This window comes from Papaver somniferum, chromosome 6, assembly GCF_003573695.1.
Source record: "Papaver somniferum cultivar HN1 chromosome 6, ASM357369v1, whole genome shotgun sequence".
Lineage (NCBI taxonomy): Eukaryota > Viridiplantae > Streptophyta > Magnoliopsida > Ranunculales > Papaveraceae > Papaver > Papaver somniferum.
Genome location: NC_039363.1, coordinates 103,419,994 through 103,435,705, shown reverse-complemented (window position 1 = coordinate 103,435,705; position 15,712 = coordinate 103,419,994). Strand labels below are relative to the sequence as shown.

The 15,712-nt window shown below is 38.3% G+C and overlaps 1 pseudogene; it reads right to left on the bottom strand.

Annotated features, from left to right (window-relative positions):
* Nucleotides 1-4,344: 4,344 nt before the first annotated feature.
* On the bottom strand, nt 4,345-5,706 carry LOC113291227 (annotated as a pseudogene).
* Between the last annotated feature and the right edge of the window lie 10,006 nt (nt 5,707-15,712).

The following is a 15,712-nucleotide window of genomic DNA, read 5'->3' as shown; positions in this document are numbered from 1 at the left end:
CGTCCGAGTGGCGTCATCGGAGTACAGTCTGTATGCATCATAGGGTTGAGCTGAGCGCCGGGCGAACTCTTCTCAAGTTTGCTTTCAGCATCGTTATTGGAATGAAGATCGAAGCTGAGAAGAAAACGTAGGTACACCATCGCTGGAGTGGGGGAACGCAGGTACATCAGACTCGTGCTTCGTCGTTAGAATTGGCATCTTTATGACATCGTAATGGTTCCATCGATGGCATCCCATTTTGCGTATGAACGAGGTTCGTACTTTGCGTATGAACGGAAGTATAAGAATCATTCTTATAAAGAATGAAGCATCAGCTCTCATATCATCATACTAAGCATTGATGCTTAGTTTAAGGCAAGTCCATCGTACTGATACAAAGCTTCGTCATCAGCTTCGTATATTGAAGCTTCGTCCTTAGCTTCGTGTTTTGAAGCTTAGCTTCGTGTTTTGAAGCTTCGTGTTTTAAGGCTCCGTGTTTTGAAGCTTCGTCCTTAGCTTCGTGTTTTAAGGCTTCGTATTTTAAGGCTTCGTGTTTTAAGGCTTCGTGTTTTAAGGCTTCGTGTTTTAAGGCTTCGTGTTTTGAAGCTTCGTGTTTTGGAGCTTCGTCCTTAGCTTCGTGTTTTGGAGCTTCGTCCTTAGCTTCGTGTTTTGGAGCTTCGTCCTTAGCTTCGTGTTTTGAAGCTTCGTGTTTTGAAGCTTCGTTAATTGTGATGACGCGTTTTGAAGCTTCGTGTTTTGAAGCTTTGTCCTTTAGAGTGCTGTTGGTGTTGCTTTACACGCAGACAGATGCTCCCTTCGTCTAGGTGAGTATCTATGGCCGCTGGAAGAGATAGTGTCTGGTTATTCAGAACTTTTTGTAATCTGCACGTCCTTCTGAACTTTGTGAAGATTGTGTCATTATTGAGCAGCTGGCTCTACAACAACTTTGCATTATCGGAATGGAGGATTGGAGCCATTGGATTTGAGCCATCATCGTCATTATCGGATTCGAACTACACGAGACGGACTGTGCTTCGGGTTGTTTTTGTGGGCGTGGTGCTTTCCTGGTCATCAGTTCATCTTCATGAACTGACTTCCTCCGTAGATTTACTGTATATACACAACATTGCTTCTTTTCATCCTTTGTGAAGACTGTGTCCGCATTTGATTATTCTTACATCTTAGCAACAACATTAGGCAGCGGCTTCAGGTCGTTTTTATCTTGAATTGCAACATTTAGCTTGGTGTCTTTTTGCTTTGGAAGGTACTCAATCCAGCTGTATCATCTACTTGCCTAAGAATGGAGAAAAAATTAGTTGATTTTGAGTTGGAATTGTGACTTCTCTCGAGTGGTTCTTCACTATCATAGCTTGGTGATCTTCAGCTTTGCGTCGATGAACTTTGGATATTGTAACAAGACTCTAGCTCTTCGTTTTCACAGATCATTGTCGTCGGACCATGGATCTTCGTTTGGTGTTGCACCGGTTTTGATCGTTAGTAACAAAATTTCACACCACCATCATTGGATTTGTTCTTCGGATATTGTATCATCGTTCCCAGAATTTGCATAGCGGCTGTACTGCAACATTGGGTCGGACGGAAGCTAGCTGGGAAATCGGAGCTGAGCTAAGCTGCATGCGCTTTGTAATCGCCATATGAAGACTTCGAATGACTCCACAAACTGAACTTTAGATTCTAGGATATTTTGTGCATTCCAACATAGGGTTTGAACAGCATGGCATGACAATAACTTTCGAAGATTACTTGAACTGCAACTTCTTTTAGTCGTACTCCACCGTTCTTTTAGCTTGGTCGATCTATCTTGCTTGGAAGCTACAGCATCGGATTAGGGGATCGTAGCTATTGTCCGAGTAAGGGACCGAAGCTGCATCATCGGGGTTATCAACGTCATCAGATTTTTTCTATAGATACTTCTGTCTTTGAACTTGCTTGCACCATCGGGTGGCCTTTGGTTGGTAACTAATCCTTTGTGTCAGGACCCTGCACTTGGATCGCCAGCGGGATGTTGGTTGATGTGAGCAGCTTGAATGTTAGGTGACTTGTACGTCTTCATTGTACTACCTTTTGGATGTAATGATACTCCTCCTCAGAGATCATGTACCTACATAAAATCAGAATTGAAACAAAGGGTCTTTTTGCTTGGCTTGATCGTCCCAGGACTTTGCTTCATCGGCACCGGCCCTTGCCTCTTTGACTTCGGTATTTGTATCATCGTCATCAGCATCGTCGGTTTGCTCACACCTTTGTCATTAGTGACGTCATCCAGCTTTGGTCCATCATCTTCGTATTTTGGCTCTTCATTTTCGGCCTTGGATCATCGTGGCGAGGCTTTGTCTCTTCGTCATTGGAATTGAGACATCACTGCAAGACTCGCATCTTCGGCATCAGTCTTTGTTTCATCGTTATAGTTTGCGCCAACATCGTCGTCGGACTTGAGCTGTGCTAGGCTTGGGTTACGTAGAGGGACTTATATGTGCACGGACCAAGCTTTGAATGCCTTCGTCATCCACAACCGACTTTGGACCATCACTGCAAGACCTTGTACCACCTTCGTCGTTTGACTTTGTATCGAGTGGATGATCGGGATTGCATGTTCAGACCAAGCCTGCGTTGTCAGACTAGGACTACATCTTCGGACCAAAAATGGGCTTCGTTTTCGCAAGACTCTGCACCATCTTCATCGTTGGCCTCCAACTTTGGTTCATTTGCGCATAACCTTGTCTCATCGGCTGACTTTGATTTGTCTGCATGAGGATTTATATCATCGGTCTTCTTGCATTTTTTGTCATCCTGGTTGGCCTTGGCTTCTTCATCTAGCTTTGCAGTCTCGTCTTGTTTGTAGAAGCATCATCGGCGGTTAGCATGTACGAAGCATCTATATCATCGGTGCCGCAGGCTTCGGATAATTGCAAGTTGCTCGTACGTCGAGTCATACTTGGTTCATATTACAACATTTCTGCACGTCGGCTTTTACAGCTCCAAATTTGCGGCAGCAGTGACGATGTCTTGGCTTCATGGTGGCTTAGCTATATCTTTCCACAACGACGGGTATTTGTTGTGAGTCACAAACCTGCATAGAGAATGAACACGGAAACTTGGACTGACTGAATCCATTAAAGTAAATGTATCACGATATCAGCTTGTATACTTCGTTTTATTTGCATGTCAACTGCATATTTTGGTGACTTTGTATTTCAGGTAGCCTGTGGGATACCATCGATGGCAGGGTTAAAAATCAAAGCGAGGCTATGCTCGTTTCAAAACGAAAGCGACAAGAGTTTTTATAAAATGATAAGGCCAAACAATACTGGGTTAGAAACCAACATCGCTATAAAAAACAAATCCAAAGATTGGGTAGCGATCAAATCTAAACATGACGGTTCCATGAAAGGTTGGAGGTATACTAAAAAGTTGAATACAAGGCTGGTTTATCATTAGGAAACAAATCTGAAAAGTTTGTATAACATCTTAGCACCTCAAAAATCATTCAATACGCAGGAACAAAGCCATGCATCAAGAGCAAATATTAGGCCAAAGTTGTGTTTGGGCAAAAATGTACTGAAAAGATGAGGACCCCTTATAAAGACCCAGGAAAAAATACTCATCAAGATACTCGAAGAGTTAATAAAGGTCTGCACATATGATAATCTAAGTAAATTAGATTTTTGAAAAGAACCAAGTCCAGAAAAGAGATTCTTGAACCATTTCCATGAACAGTAAATTGAAAATTTGTAAAATTGAATACCGATTTTGGAGATAAAAACTTAAACAGTAACAGATCTGGAACAACAGGTAGGATAAATCCTTTACCCATTGCCTGATTCTAGCGCCAAATTGTGAACACCATTAATTTGGTAGCACAACCAATTGAAACACATGATAAAGTACTGTCTATAACAAAATATAGACTCAAATCATGAACGAAATTAAGCGCAATGAAATGAAATAGAAATCAACACAAGCATATACGTGGTTCGACAACGGAGTGTCTACATCCACGGGTGAAAAAGAGTTAAGGTGTTTATTAAGATTGTTGGGTTACATGGAAGGAGCTTCGTCAATTTCTCTGTGAGTAATCCGTAGCAAGAATAGAAAAAAGAAATGAAATAGAAAAACCCTCCTCTCTCTTCTGCCGACCAAGCCCCCCTTCTAGACCTAATCGTTTTGGTTTATAAAGGGAAAATATCTTCTGGAGAATTACTCTTCTATCCTTAGCTTAGGATTGAAGCTGTGTTGGGGTTGATATGGTGTGTGCTGCTGTAGTCTTGTGTCCAGCTGCAGCTTCTAATCATCCTCCATGTGTCCATACGTATTATGGTATCTACACTCACTACATCCCAGGCACAAACATTAGATAAAGATAACACATTCTCTCAGACAAATTGATCAAGGTATTCATCCACGGTGGTGTACTTAACATCAGGATAAAGTTCAGAAACTTCTACTCCGAATGAAGGTTCAATTCCAAAGAAAATTTAATCCCCTTTCACAAAAACCGAGTGCATAATCGATAATATATATTGGAGTGGGATAGGGGCCTCTGCATGCCGAAAAAAAGAAAGAAGAAAAAAATTCAAAAATTGGTATCTAAATGAACTCTCCAATTCATGAAACAATAACTATATATATGATACCGCTCTACAATTACTGACCTTGGATGTTCTTCAGGACTTGTGCATCTGGTACATATTCTTTTTCAATGGTTTTACCAATTTTCTTCTCCCATAAAGACACTAGGTCATTGAATGAGAGAGTGTTAGCCGGTGGCCTAATGTATAGAATTTTGTCGAGGATTCTTGGATCATTCACAACTTTAACCGTGTGCTATGTCTTCCTCCTTGTTGAAAACAACTGAAAGAGTAAAAGGTACACAAATGATCTATGGCAACAAGTTATAAGAATGAACATTATCATCAAACATTATTTATTTTATTATTTATTTATTTTACTTTTTTTGCCACAAATTAATGGTCCCTAGACTACATCTAAATTCCTTAAATTGGAGTGATTAACAAAGATTATACCTTTGGGATTTCCATCACCCGAGATAGTGACTTTGTCTCTTGGAGGAGTTGTTGCTCCAATCTGTAAGAAATTTGGCAGAAAATAACCAGCCAAGCAGTTGGAAATTAGGTATGTGTACGGAATCCCTTCAGCTTCGATTACTCGACGGACACGAGCCTTCTCTTCAAATGCACTCTTAGCCGGTTCTACTTCTCTGGAGCGATCCACATCATTTCCAAATTCCGAAGGAAAAAATCTCTAGATAATTCAATGTTAGGAAAACCATCTCAACTTTCATTTTTTTTTTTTTTTTTTTGCATTTTGACACTAAATTTAAGAATCCTATTATTGGGGCTTTGAGGGGTGGCTTTGGGGGCTTAAAATGCTAGGTGGAGACTAAGTGGTATAGGGGTAGATCAGATTTATGTGAAAGTTCAAAAATATCCTCATATATTTTTATTTAAGACACTTCTACCCTTTCATTAACTGATTAATCTAATCAATAAAAAAAATGATTTTCATTAAATGTAAAAAAAAACTGAAAATCAAATGAATTAAAAGAGAAAAAAACTGCACCGTTTTCATTTTCATTTCCTTTCTTCTTCTCTGCCCCTCTTCTTCTTCTTCTTCTTCTTCCATTCTTCTCCGTTCATCAACGATTAATCGTCGATTCAAAAAAATTACGTCGTCGATTAAACTCATTATATAAAAGCATGAAAGCATATGAAAGATTAGGTCATTCTTCGTCGAATCAACCTCCTATTGAAGCAGAGAAATCAACTTTAACTAATGAAGTGGTAAGTGAAGATGAAGAGGAATTGAATGAAGGAGATGAACCAGCCTCCCAGACTCCTGAGATGACATCAATAAGGTATGAATAGAAATACCCACTCTTTAGTTAAGATTTTATCGATCTTTCATAAGTTTCGAAGATTTTAGGTCTGAAAAAACAGTTTCAGAAACTATTTACGGCTGGGAGTTCTTTGTTTCCCAGCGGTTTATATGTATCACGGTTGGGAGATCTAAGAACTCCCAGCCGTTTATATTCTCATGGTTGGGAAATCTAAGAACTCCCAGCCGTAATTTAGTCGATGCATACGAGATAGAATAATCCCATACGCAACAACTTAATCATGGCTGGGACTTTCCTAGTCGTATATATCTTTGTGTTCGAATTCATGTTTCAGCGGTAATGGTTACGTCTAGGTTTTCCTATCCGTAATATGAGTAAGCAATGAGAAAAGAAAACTTCCCATCCGTTATTGTTTTTACGGCTTGGTCGATAAATCAAAATCCCATCAGTTATTTCTGTTGCGGCTGGGACTTTTCACTTTTCCTAGACGTTTTTTGATTACGTCTTAGTCGTTTGATAATTAACCCATCCGTAACTGTATTTTCGTCTGGAACTTTGCATATATCCTAGCCGTTTTTATGCTGTCGGCTGGGTTTTGTCAAGATTTCCCAGCCGTTGTGACTTATCTTCTTTTGCATTCTTGTATGGTTTGTCATTGAACAGAAAAGAAAAGAGGAAGAAAATATCAATAAAAGTAACACCTTCTAGTGAGCCCACTCCGCAACCTCATCACAGAAAACCATTGGGTGCAAACAAGGAATACAAGTGAAGTTGGAGTTGGTGTAGTAAGTGAATTTGTGCTTGCTGTTAGTGGATGAAATGAAGGTGGAGTTTCAGGAGGAAATGATGGTCTTGCTGTTACTGGAGGAAATGAAGGTGAAGTTGCTGTAGGAAATCAAGGTGAAGTTGTTTTAGGAAATCAAGGTGGAGTTGCTGAGGAAATCAAGGTGTAGATGCTGTTGTTATAGGAAATCAAGGTGTAGATACTGTTGTTGTAGGAAATGAAGGTGGACTTGTTGTTACTGAAGTTGCCACTTCTAGTGCTGCTCTCGATCAAGGTGTAGTTATTACTGAAGTTGGTAGTTCTAGTGGTGCTGCTCTTGATAAAGGTAAAGCAGTGGTTGAGGAGGACAAGAATGATGGAAAGAAGAAGTATCCACCAAAGGATAATGCAAGAGACATCATTGATGCTATGGAGTTTTTACCTAAAAAGAAGAATGGGAGACCTTGGAGTTTGCCAAAAGATCGTTCCGTCTTGATTGATTACGAGTCATCATGGGCTGCTAGAGTCTGTGCCGCAAAGGTAATAAATCAAACTTAATATATGTTGTTTTCATTTTATTATGGATATTCAATCATAACAACCAAAATTTTATATTATTTGTAGTTTCCCGATAAAGCGGTTCCTAAACTAAAGCACCAACAACCAAGGTTTTGGCCGTTGGAGGGTGAGCATCCAGAGCATCCAGATGTGGTAGCTTTGGTAAAAGCTTCGGGATTATGGTCCGGAATCGAGGCGCTGCAGAAGTCGTATGATGTTGTGACAGTTTGTAATTTTAGAGAAAGATTCTAGCCCGAAACCATGACTTTCCAACTCCCATTCGGCAAGATTACTATGACTCCGGATGATGCAAAGGAAATCACCGGTCTTGCTTTGGAAGGAAAGGATGCGTATGAAGGTTTTAACAATACTCTACCTTATGATGAGCTTTATGTCTTGTCTAACCACTGTCTTGGATGGAGCAAAGATCAAGCGGAAGAAAAGTTTGAGATTGGTTATGGAGCCCTGCCCAGAGCTAAAAGGGGATTTAAACAACCGGGTGAACGTCGTGAAACAGTTAATATGTCAAGGAAGATTAACCTGGTTCGTCTGAGGGAGCAGTTTGAGGATTCTGACCGTAAGACCAAGAATGGAGAGATCGTGATGGACGCAGAAAGAGCTAGACATACGGCTATAGCTTACTTGTTGCACGCTCTTGGGACAGTTTTTTTCCCGATTTCTCAGGAAATAAGGTAAATGCTTGTTATTTGCAGTGGTTGAAGACTCTCAGTCTCGATCCGGAAACAAACGAGGTTCCTAGGTACTCGTGGGGCACCGCCCTCCTTGCTAGTGTGATGGAGAATCTTTGCAAAGCTTCTAGATGGAACATAACACAAATTACGGGATGTGTTTCTCTTATCCATGTATATTTTCGTGTTAATTGATAGACACATTTTTGTGTCTAATTTGTCCTCAATGTCCGTATTGTTGGAACTCTATTTTTGTATTAATATTGTGTTTTTATGTATTTTTAGGATAAACATTTTTGGAAAATTCGGCTCGAAAAGTTGATTTTGGCACCCGGAGGACAAGTGTTATTCGGACTCTCGCTTTTGGATAAGGGGTAACCTAATTACTAAGGGGCACCCCTAGGTCACCCCCAAGGAAGCTGCTATTCTCACCCCTACTCTGGATAGGGGACTACCAGTTTCTTCCCCATTTGAAACGATTTTGGCGGGAAATTTCTAAACAGTTCTGGCAGAATTTCGATCGTTAAAATGAAGGGGTTATGGGTCGATTCAATGGCTGAAATTTGGTATAGAGATGTGATATAGGTTAAGGAACATAGTATGGGTGACATGATCGATCAAATTTGGCTGGAATTTTCGGTATGATTCACACACCCAAAAGAGAGCACGTGTACTGTAACACGAGCAAAATTGAAGTTCTTGTGTGCATGGGGGAGTTCTGATGGCGTTGGAAGAGTGTTGAGGCGTGAATAAGTCGAAATGGAAGCGTGCAGGAAGCAAGTTGACATGAGAAAATTCTTTAAATGGCAATAATTCTCTATTTTGGCAGCGAGGAATAATCGAATTAAAGAGAGTATATACGCAATCAATGGTCGGATTTTTGGCCTCAATTCACTATAAATACACGTACAATTGAAGTGAGCCAGGGGGTCGAGAGTTTTGGGAGCTAGGGAGAGCTAAAGAAGAAGAAATCAGAGTTTAACAAAACTCTGTTTCTGCTGCTGCATGAAGATGAACACGAAGAACAATAGACTGTAAGAGACTGTCGTTCTTCAACAGTGACAGCGACAGTGGAGTGTGGGTCGTAGTTTCCCAAAGACTACAGCATTTCATATGTATCGTTCTTGTGTGACGCTTCCTGTGGGTCGCACATTAGCTGTTTACACCATTTTCTCTTCTTCTCATCATTTGTAAACCATTTTTGAGCCATAATAAATTATTTTGAGAGCATTTATACTATGATGAGCTAATTCCCTCGTAACCAAGGCAATGGAGGAAGCTATTCACGCAACATAAATGGGTAACTATTTCATTTAATTATATAATTCACCTAATCGCTGCTTTTGCAGAGTTTTAAATTGTTTGAATGATTGTCTTAATTATTTGTTATTCAGTTTGATAGGTTATGCTTGGTTTAATCTCTTGATAATCTATGCTTAAGGTTTACAAATAATGTTCGAGAATCTGTATGATTGATAGGGAATTAAAGATAAAAGAGGACTTAAGAATTGAATAGTGTTTTGAAATATTTATCATTCAATTTTGCATAATAGTGGAATCTAGTGTCTTGGTTACCTCTCACACCCATTGTTAATAATTTTATATATAATTTTATTAAACCTTTAAATTTAATCTTCACAAGTCTGAAACGAATCCTATTTACTACAATCACAATCAAAAATCTTAATCATTTTGGCGCCGCCGATGCGGATTTGTGCTTAGGTAGAATTTGTAGGTTTTTATTATTTTTTTTACTATTATTTGTTCCTTTTTACGTTTCTTTTTGTGTCTTTGATTTACAGGTTCGAAGTGGAATACTAAGGACTTGGGAACAAAAACTTAAAGCTTAAAGCTAAAAGCTAAAAGCTAAAAGAGAAGAAAAAAAAAAGACATAATTTTTTTTTAGGATTTGTAAATAGGCTTTATTTTTCATAATTTTTGTAATTTTTGAACTTTTTATTTGGACTTTATTCTGGACAGTTGGACTTTTTTTTAACCCTACAGAAGGGTATTATTATTAAAAAAAAAAATTATATAAACTGTGTGCAGGGAAGGCGACAATTACTATATCCTCTCGGCCCCTCGGGTTCGTACATGACATAGGATTCGTGGCCCGAGTCGACTTCAACGGTTCATCCCCCATCTGGTACGGGAGGTAAGTCCATCGAAACACTCGCGACTCTCCTGTCAGCGGGTTTATTGTATTCCTTAAGGTGATTCATTGATTGAGGACGAATTTGGACTGTTTTTAAACTCCTAGTAAAGGGCAAGGCCTGGCCAATACAAGATAAGGGTTCGGATTTCATCACTGCTCCCTTCTTGCCCGCCTTAGGTAAACGAAACCTAACGCGAACCCAAGCTTTAAAATTTGGAATAGAACGAGACCGATAGGGTAACGAGCTTAATAGGAAACTCGTTCGAAAAATATTGGTTGATCTTTAAGCACACTTCAAAGTTCATGATTGTTTCTGTGAGTTGAATGCGTGACTGCGCCGCCTTCTAATGCGGTGAGGCCTTGGGTATCAAATCTCTACTAAGCTTCCCTCGCCTCGATTCAACTTACATTAGCTCAGATTGATTCCAGAGGGGTGTGCTCAAATTGTAACGAATTCCTTTTCGAAGGAATAGAAGCTGGTCTAGAAAACAATCTAAGTGAAGCCATCATGTTTTTTGTTTGCTAGAAATCTTTAGGTTTGTTTTGGTAGAGTTGAGTCGGCCTTGTTTGTGGTTGTGTAGAATTCCCTTGCAATTAAGAATGTTGAACTGGTATGATAGAAGCCAATACAATGAGTATCGACCTGAATTTGAATATGGACATCATCAGTTTTATGACCATGGTGGGAATAGTAGTTGGGAACGCCAACCTTTTCAAGGTTATGGTTCATACCATGGTGAGCCCAATTACTATCCACACGCGAATTGGTCTTACGAGCAAGAAAATCAGGAACACTGTAGTACTGGTTACTCGTTTTTGGAAACTAGTCCTGATTATGATATTTTTGAACCTGTTCCATCTCTAGAAGAGACCCAACAACGGATTGAAAGGACGTATAAATGTTTAGTTGCAATGAATAGTTCAAAAGAAGAGTGTACACGATATTCTGAGATGATAAACGATAGTGGTGAACGTATAAGTGTTATGCTCAGTGAAATTCAGGCACGTCTAGAGGCAGAAAATGAACAGTTGGCTAATGCTGCTCGAAATAATCTAAATTTCCAAAATAGGGTTTCTAATTCTACCCTTGATATCAATAGTGAATATTTGCCTAATTTAAAGGACGAGGTTAGAATTGGTAACACTACTTGTTTTGATAAGGTTCGATCATTTTCATGTTATTATAGTGATGATTATGATGAGGATAGTATTGATGAAGAACATGAAATATGTAGGCATAGTGATCAGGAATTTGTTACTCCGATTGAGCTTTATAATGATAGTGTTGTTTCTAATACAAATCCAAATAATTTTAATAATTATTCACCTATTCAAAAGGATGTGGATTTGACTAGAGATACCACCGTTTTAGACGATGTAGTTCATGATCCTTTAGCCTGCAGTATGTTGGATAATCCATTATTTGATGTGCCTATCAGTGAATCGGAGGAGGTAACTATGATTAAAACCTTAGTTTATGAGCCTTTCTCTAATAATCCTTTATATGATTGTGATGATGGTTTAGAGGAAAGAGTTTACCCTGATAATACTGTTTTAGAATCTAGCGATTTAGAAACACTAGTCTTAGAAGATAATAAACTCGTAGAAAAGTGAGGATGAACCCAACTTAGAAGAATCTATTGACCATTTCCAAAATACACCACAACTTTTTTCTTACGCAATCTGTATGGACAAACTCAACACAACTCTGAGAGTTCAACTCAATCAAGGAATAAACTCTTCGTATAACTTCTTGATTGTGAAAGAAAGAGATATAAACTTTCTGATTGTGAGAGAAAGAGATATAAACTCTTTGTATAATTTCTTGATTGAGATTAATTAAGTTGAACTCTAAGAATTTTATTTGACTTTAGTCTATACAGGTTCCCTAAGAGAAATTTGGTGGTGTATTTTGGTAAGCCCCACGTTTTTAATAATGAAGTGAACTGATTACAATGGGAAGATTGGTATTAAACTTTTAAGAAAAAGCTATTATGAACGTTTAGTATATAATATCTCTTACCCTCCAATATCGCCCTCTCCTTAAAACATACCCCTATAGTCTCCTTATACAACCGAACTGATCTTATCGGACTCCTTAGATACTCTGGAATTTTTACCTGGTTATACTTGCTTGAAAACCCGATACACTTATCCTTCTTTGATATGTACCATATCTACTTGGTCTCATATGGTTGACCGTTCTGACTCCATATTAAATGCTCCGTCGCTTCCTTCAATCTCCACCACTCATATGAATCATACTTTCCACGCGTCTTTATTTCTCTATGTTGGTAGATTTCTCGGTTGTAGAAAGCATGTGAATGCAATTGTTAGAGCACTGCTCTGTCGAACTCGCATGCGTTGCTATCTCAAACATGTTTATCAATGTTAGTGATCAAAACTATATGTCTTGATTTCTAGCATATTTATAGATGTCTCGGACTAGGACATAGTTTGTGTAGTTGAGATTAGACTTCACGACGTTTATCACTTGAAGACGAAGAACTACTAAGGAGAGCTTGTGGAACTTCATCGACAAAAGGTATGCAGAGACTTGGAGACTTAAACTCATCTATCACTTGGAAAGTCTATTTCTACTCTATCTCCTATATTGAGACATAAGTCGTGTTACGATATAGTTTTCTCTATACACATTTGAGATTTCGAGCTGAGTATATCTCGCTTACATATTTCTCGAAATATGTGTTGGCATGCTTTCGCTTCGACCAAGTTCATCTTATGTCATGAGAAAATTGCCGAGTAACATCTTACATGGTTTGTGTGATACAATCATTTGATGTAAGACTTGGAATGTTTCGATAATGATTATTTCAATATCTTGAAAATTGATTTGATGCTAATAGTGTGAGAAAATGGTTGTTGTTATTATAGAAAAATGTTTCGATGATTGAAATAAAGATTTTAGAATCTTGTAACCATCTAGGGATATAAGCATTGTGTATTCACACATTAATGTATAAGTCCAAAACCTGGAGCCTAAAGTATGCATACTTGTGTGTATACAAAAAGGTTGTAGGAGACTGGGTAAGTATGCGTACCCGTACGCATACTGGCTGAAGTTCACGTCCGTGAATTTCTGCTGAGTTTGAAAACCAAAACCAAACTCATCCGGTTACCTAAAGTACGCATACCCGTACGCTTACTGTCGGAAGTTCACATCCGTGAATTTCTGCTGAGTTTGAAAACTAAAACAAACTCAAATCCGGTTACTTAAGTACGCATACCCATACGCATACTTAAGTAGGTTACTTTCTAAAATCGGTTGTTCATGAACCTAAAACATTTATCAATAAGGAATTCAATCTTTGCAAACCATGGCTACAATGTTCATGTATTGATTCGAGTGAATCAAATCGATTTTGCTTCAATTGTGTTCTTGTATAAATCCATGAGAATATAACAATTGAACAACTCTTTAACTAGTTTCATTTGAGTCATTTGAACTAGTTATGGTTAAGATGAATAAGGTTGATATGAGAGTAATCATATGGCTAATCTCGGTTAACTATTTGTGAACCAACATGGTGCATTTGGGTACGGTTACATAAACCTAAATGAGGGTACATTTCATTTGTGTGTAACAAGCTAAGGTCGATCTAACGTTTGAAAGATATTAGCTTTGTTGAATCAAGTTTTTCATCTAACGGTGAATATTGAATGCTTTGTTACCAAGGTAACTTGGATTTGCAAACCCTGATTTGAAAACCATATAAAGGAGAACTCTAGCAACTGGGAAAGCTAATCCCTACACCTCCTGTGTGTTACTAGTTGCATAACTAGAGTCGATTCTCCTTTAACCTTAGGTTTCTTCTCGAGACCCTGTAGGTTAACGTCTTGAAGACTTCATTGAGATTGTGAATCCATACCCGACTATTCTCTTTGTAGTTGTGTGATCTGATCTTGCTATTTTTATCGTGATTGAGTGCAATTGTAAAATTGGGTTGAGATTTATATCTCCGATAGGAAAGATAGAAAAGTAGTCACAAACACATTCATCTCATCGTTTGTGATTCCACAATAACTTTTTTCGCTATTCGATTAACTTTATTGTGAGGTGATTGATAAGACTAGGCTGTTCTTCGGGAATATAAGTCCGGTTTGTCAATTGGTTCCTGTTCACCTTGATTTATCAAAAGACAAAACAAAAACTCTTGGGTATTTCTGTGGGAGACAGATTTATCCAATCCTATAGACTTTTCTGTGTGAAACAGATTTGTTTATCAAGTCTTCGACTTTGAGTCGTAGCAACTCTTAGTTGTGGGTGAGATCATCTAAGGGAATCAAGTGCATAGTATCCTGATGGAATCAGAGACGTAATGAGCACAATCGTACCTTGAATTAGTGTGAGATTGATTAGGGTTCAACTACAGTCCAGTCCGAAGTTAATTGGTAGTAGGATAGTGTCTGTAGCGGCTTAATACAGTGTGGTGTTCAATCTGGAATAGGTCCCGGGGTTTTTCTGCATTTGCGGTTTCCTCGTTAACACAATTCTGGTATTTGTGTTATTTCTTTTCCGCATTATATTTTTTTATATAATTGAAATATCACAGGTTGTGCGTTAAGATCAATCAATTAGAATATCTAACCTTTGGTTGTTGATTTACGCTGATTGACACTTGAACATTGGTCTTTGGTACCGTTCAAGTAATATATTCAATCGGTCTCCCATATTTTATTTGCTGATTGCGGATTGAATTATGAGTTAGAGATATTAAACTCTTTGTTATACTTTATTCTAGATTGCGTCTGACTGTCTAGTTGATTTTCTAGAAAGTGTATTGGAGTAAGTCCTCTCATATTGCCAAACTAATTGTTGAGTGTGGTTGTTAGACCCCCGCATTCTCAATTGGTATTAGAGAAGGCAAACACGTTAAAGACCTCATAAGTCTGTGTTTGTAGCAGTATGTGTTCTACGGACCTAAGAAGCATCTCTCAAGATAATGCATATTGATATGTCTTCCAAAGGTTCGGATTACAACAAAAATATTGGGTTTCCCTCAAAGGATAACTCCTTAGAATATTCTTCCGAATCCCGAGGGAAAAACAAGATTTGTGGGATCGTGTCAGAATCCGAAATGGAACTCACCAGATCGTTAGAAAAATCTACTGAAACCGTTGATTTTCAAGTTTCTGAAATTATAACTCTTGAAAAAAGAAATGATCTTGTTAGTTCATTTCTCGGTCGAACTCGCATGCGTTGCTATCTCAAGCTTATTTGTCAATGTTAGTGACCAAAACTATAAGTCTTGATTTCTAGCCTATTTGTAGATGTCTCGGACTAGGACATAGATAGTGTAATTGAGCTTAAATCTCTCGACGTTCATCTTTTGAAGACGAATAACTACTAAGGGGAGCTTGTGGAACTTCTTCGACAAAAGGTATGTGGAGACTTGAACTTATCTATCACTTGAAAAGTCTATTTCAATTATCTCCTATATTGAGACATAAGTCGTGTTACGATATAGTTTTCTCTATTCAAATTTGAGATTTCGAGTTGAGTATATCTCGCTTACATATTTCTCGAAATACGTGTTGGTAAGCTTTTGTTTCGACCAAGTTCATCTTATATCATGAGAAAATTACCGAGTAACATCTTACATGGTTTGTGTGATACAATCATTTGGTGTAAGACTTGGAAGGTTTCAATAATGATTATTTCGATATCT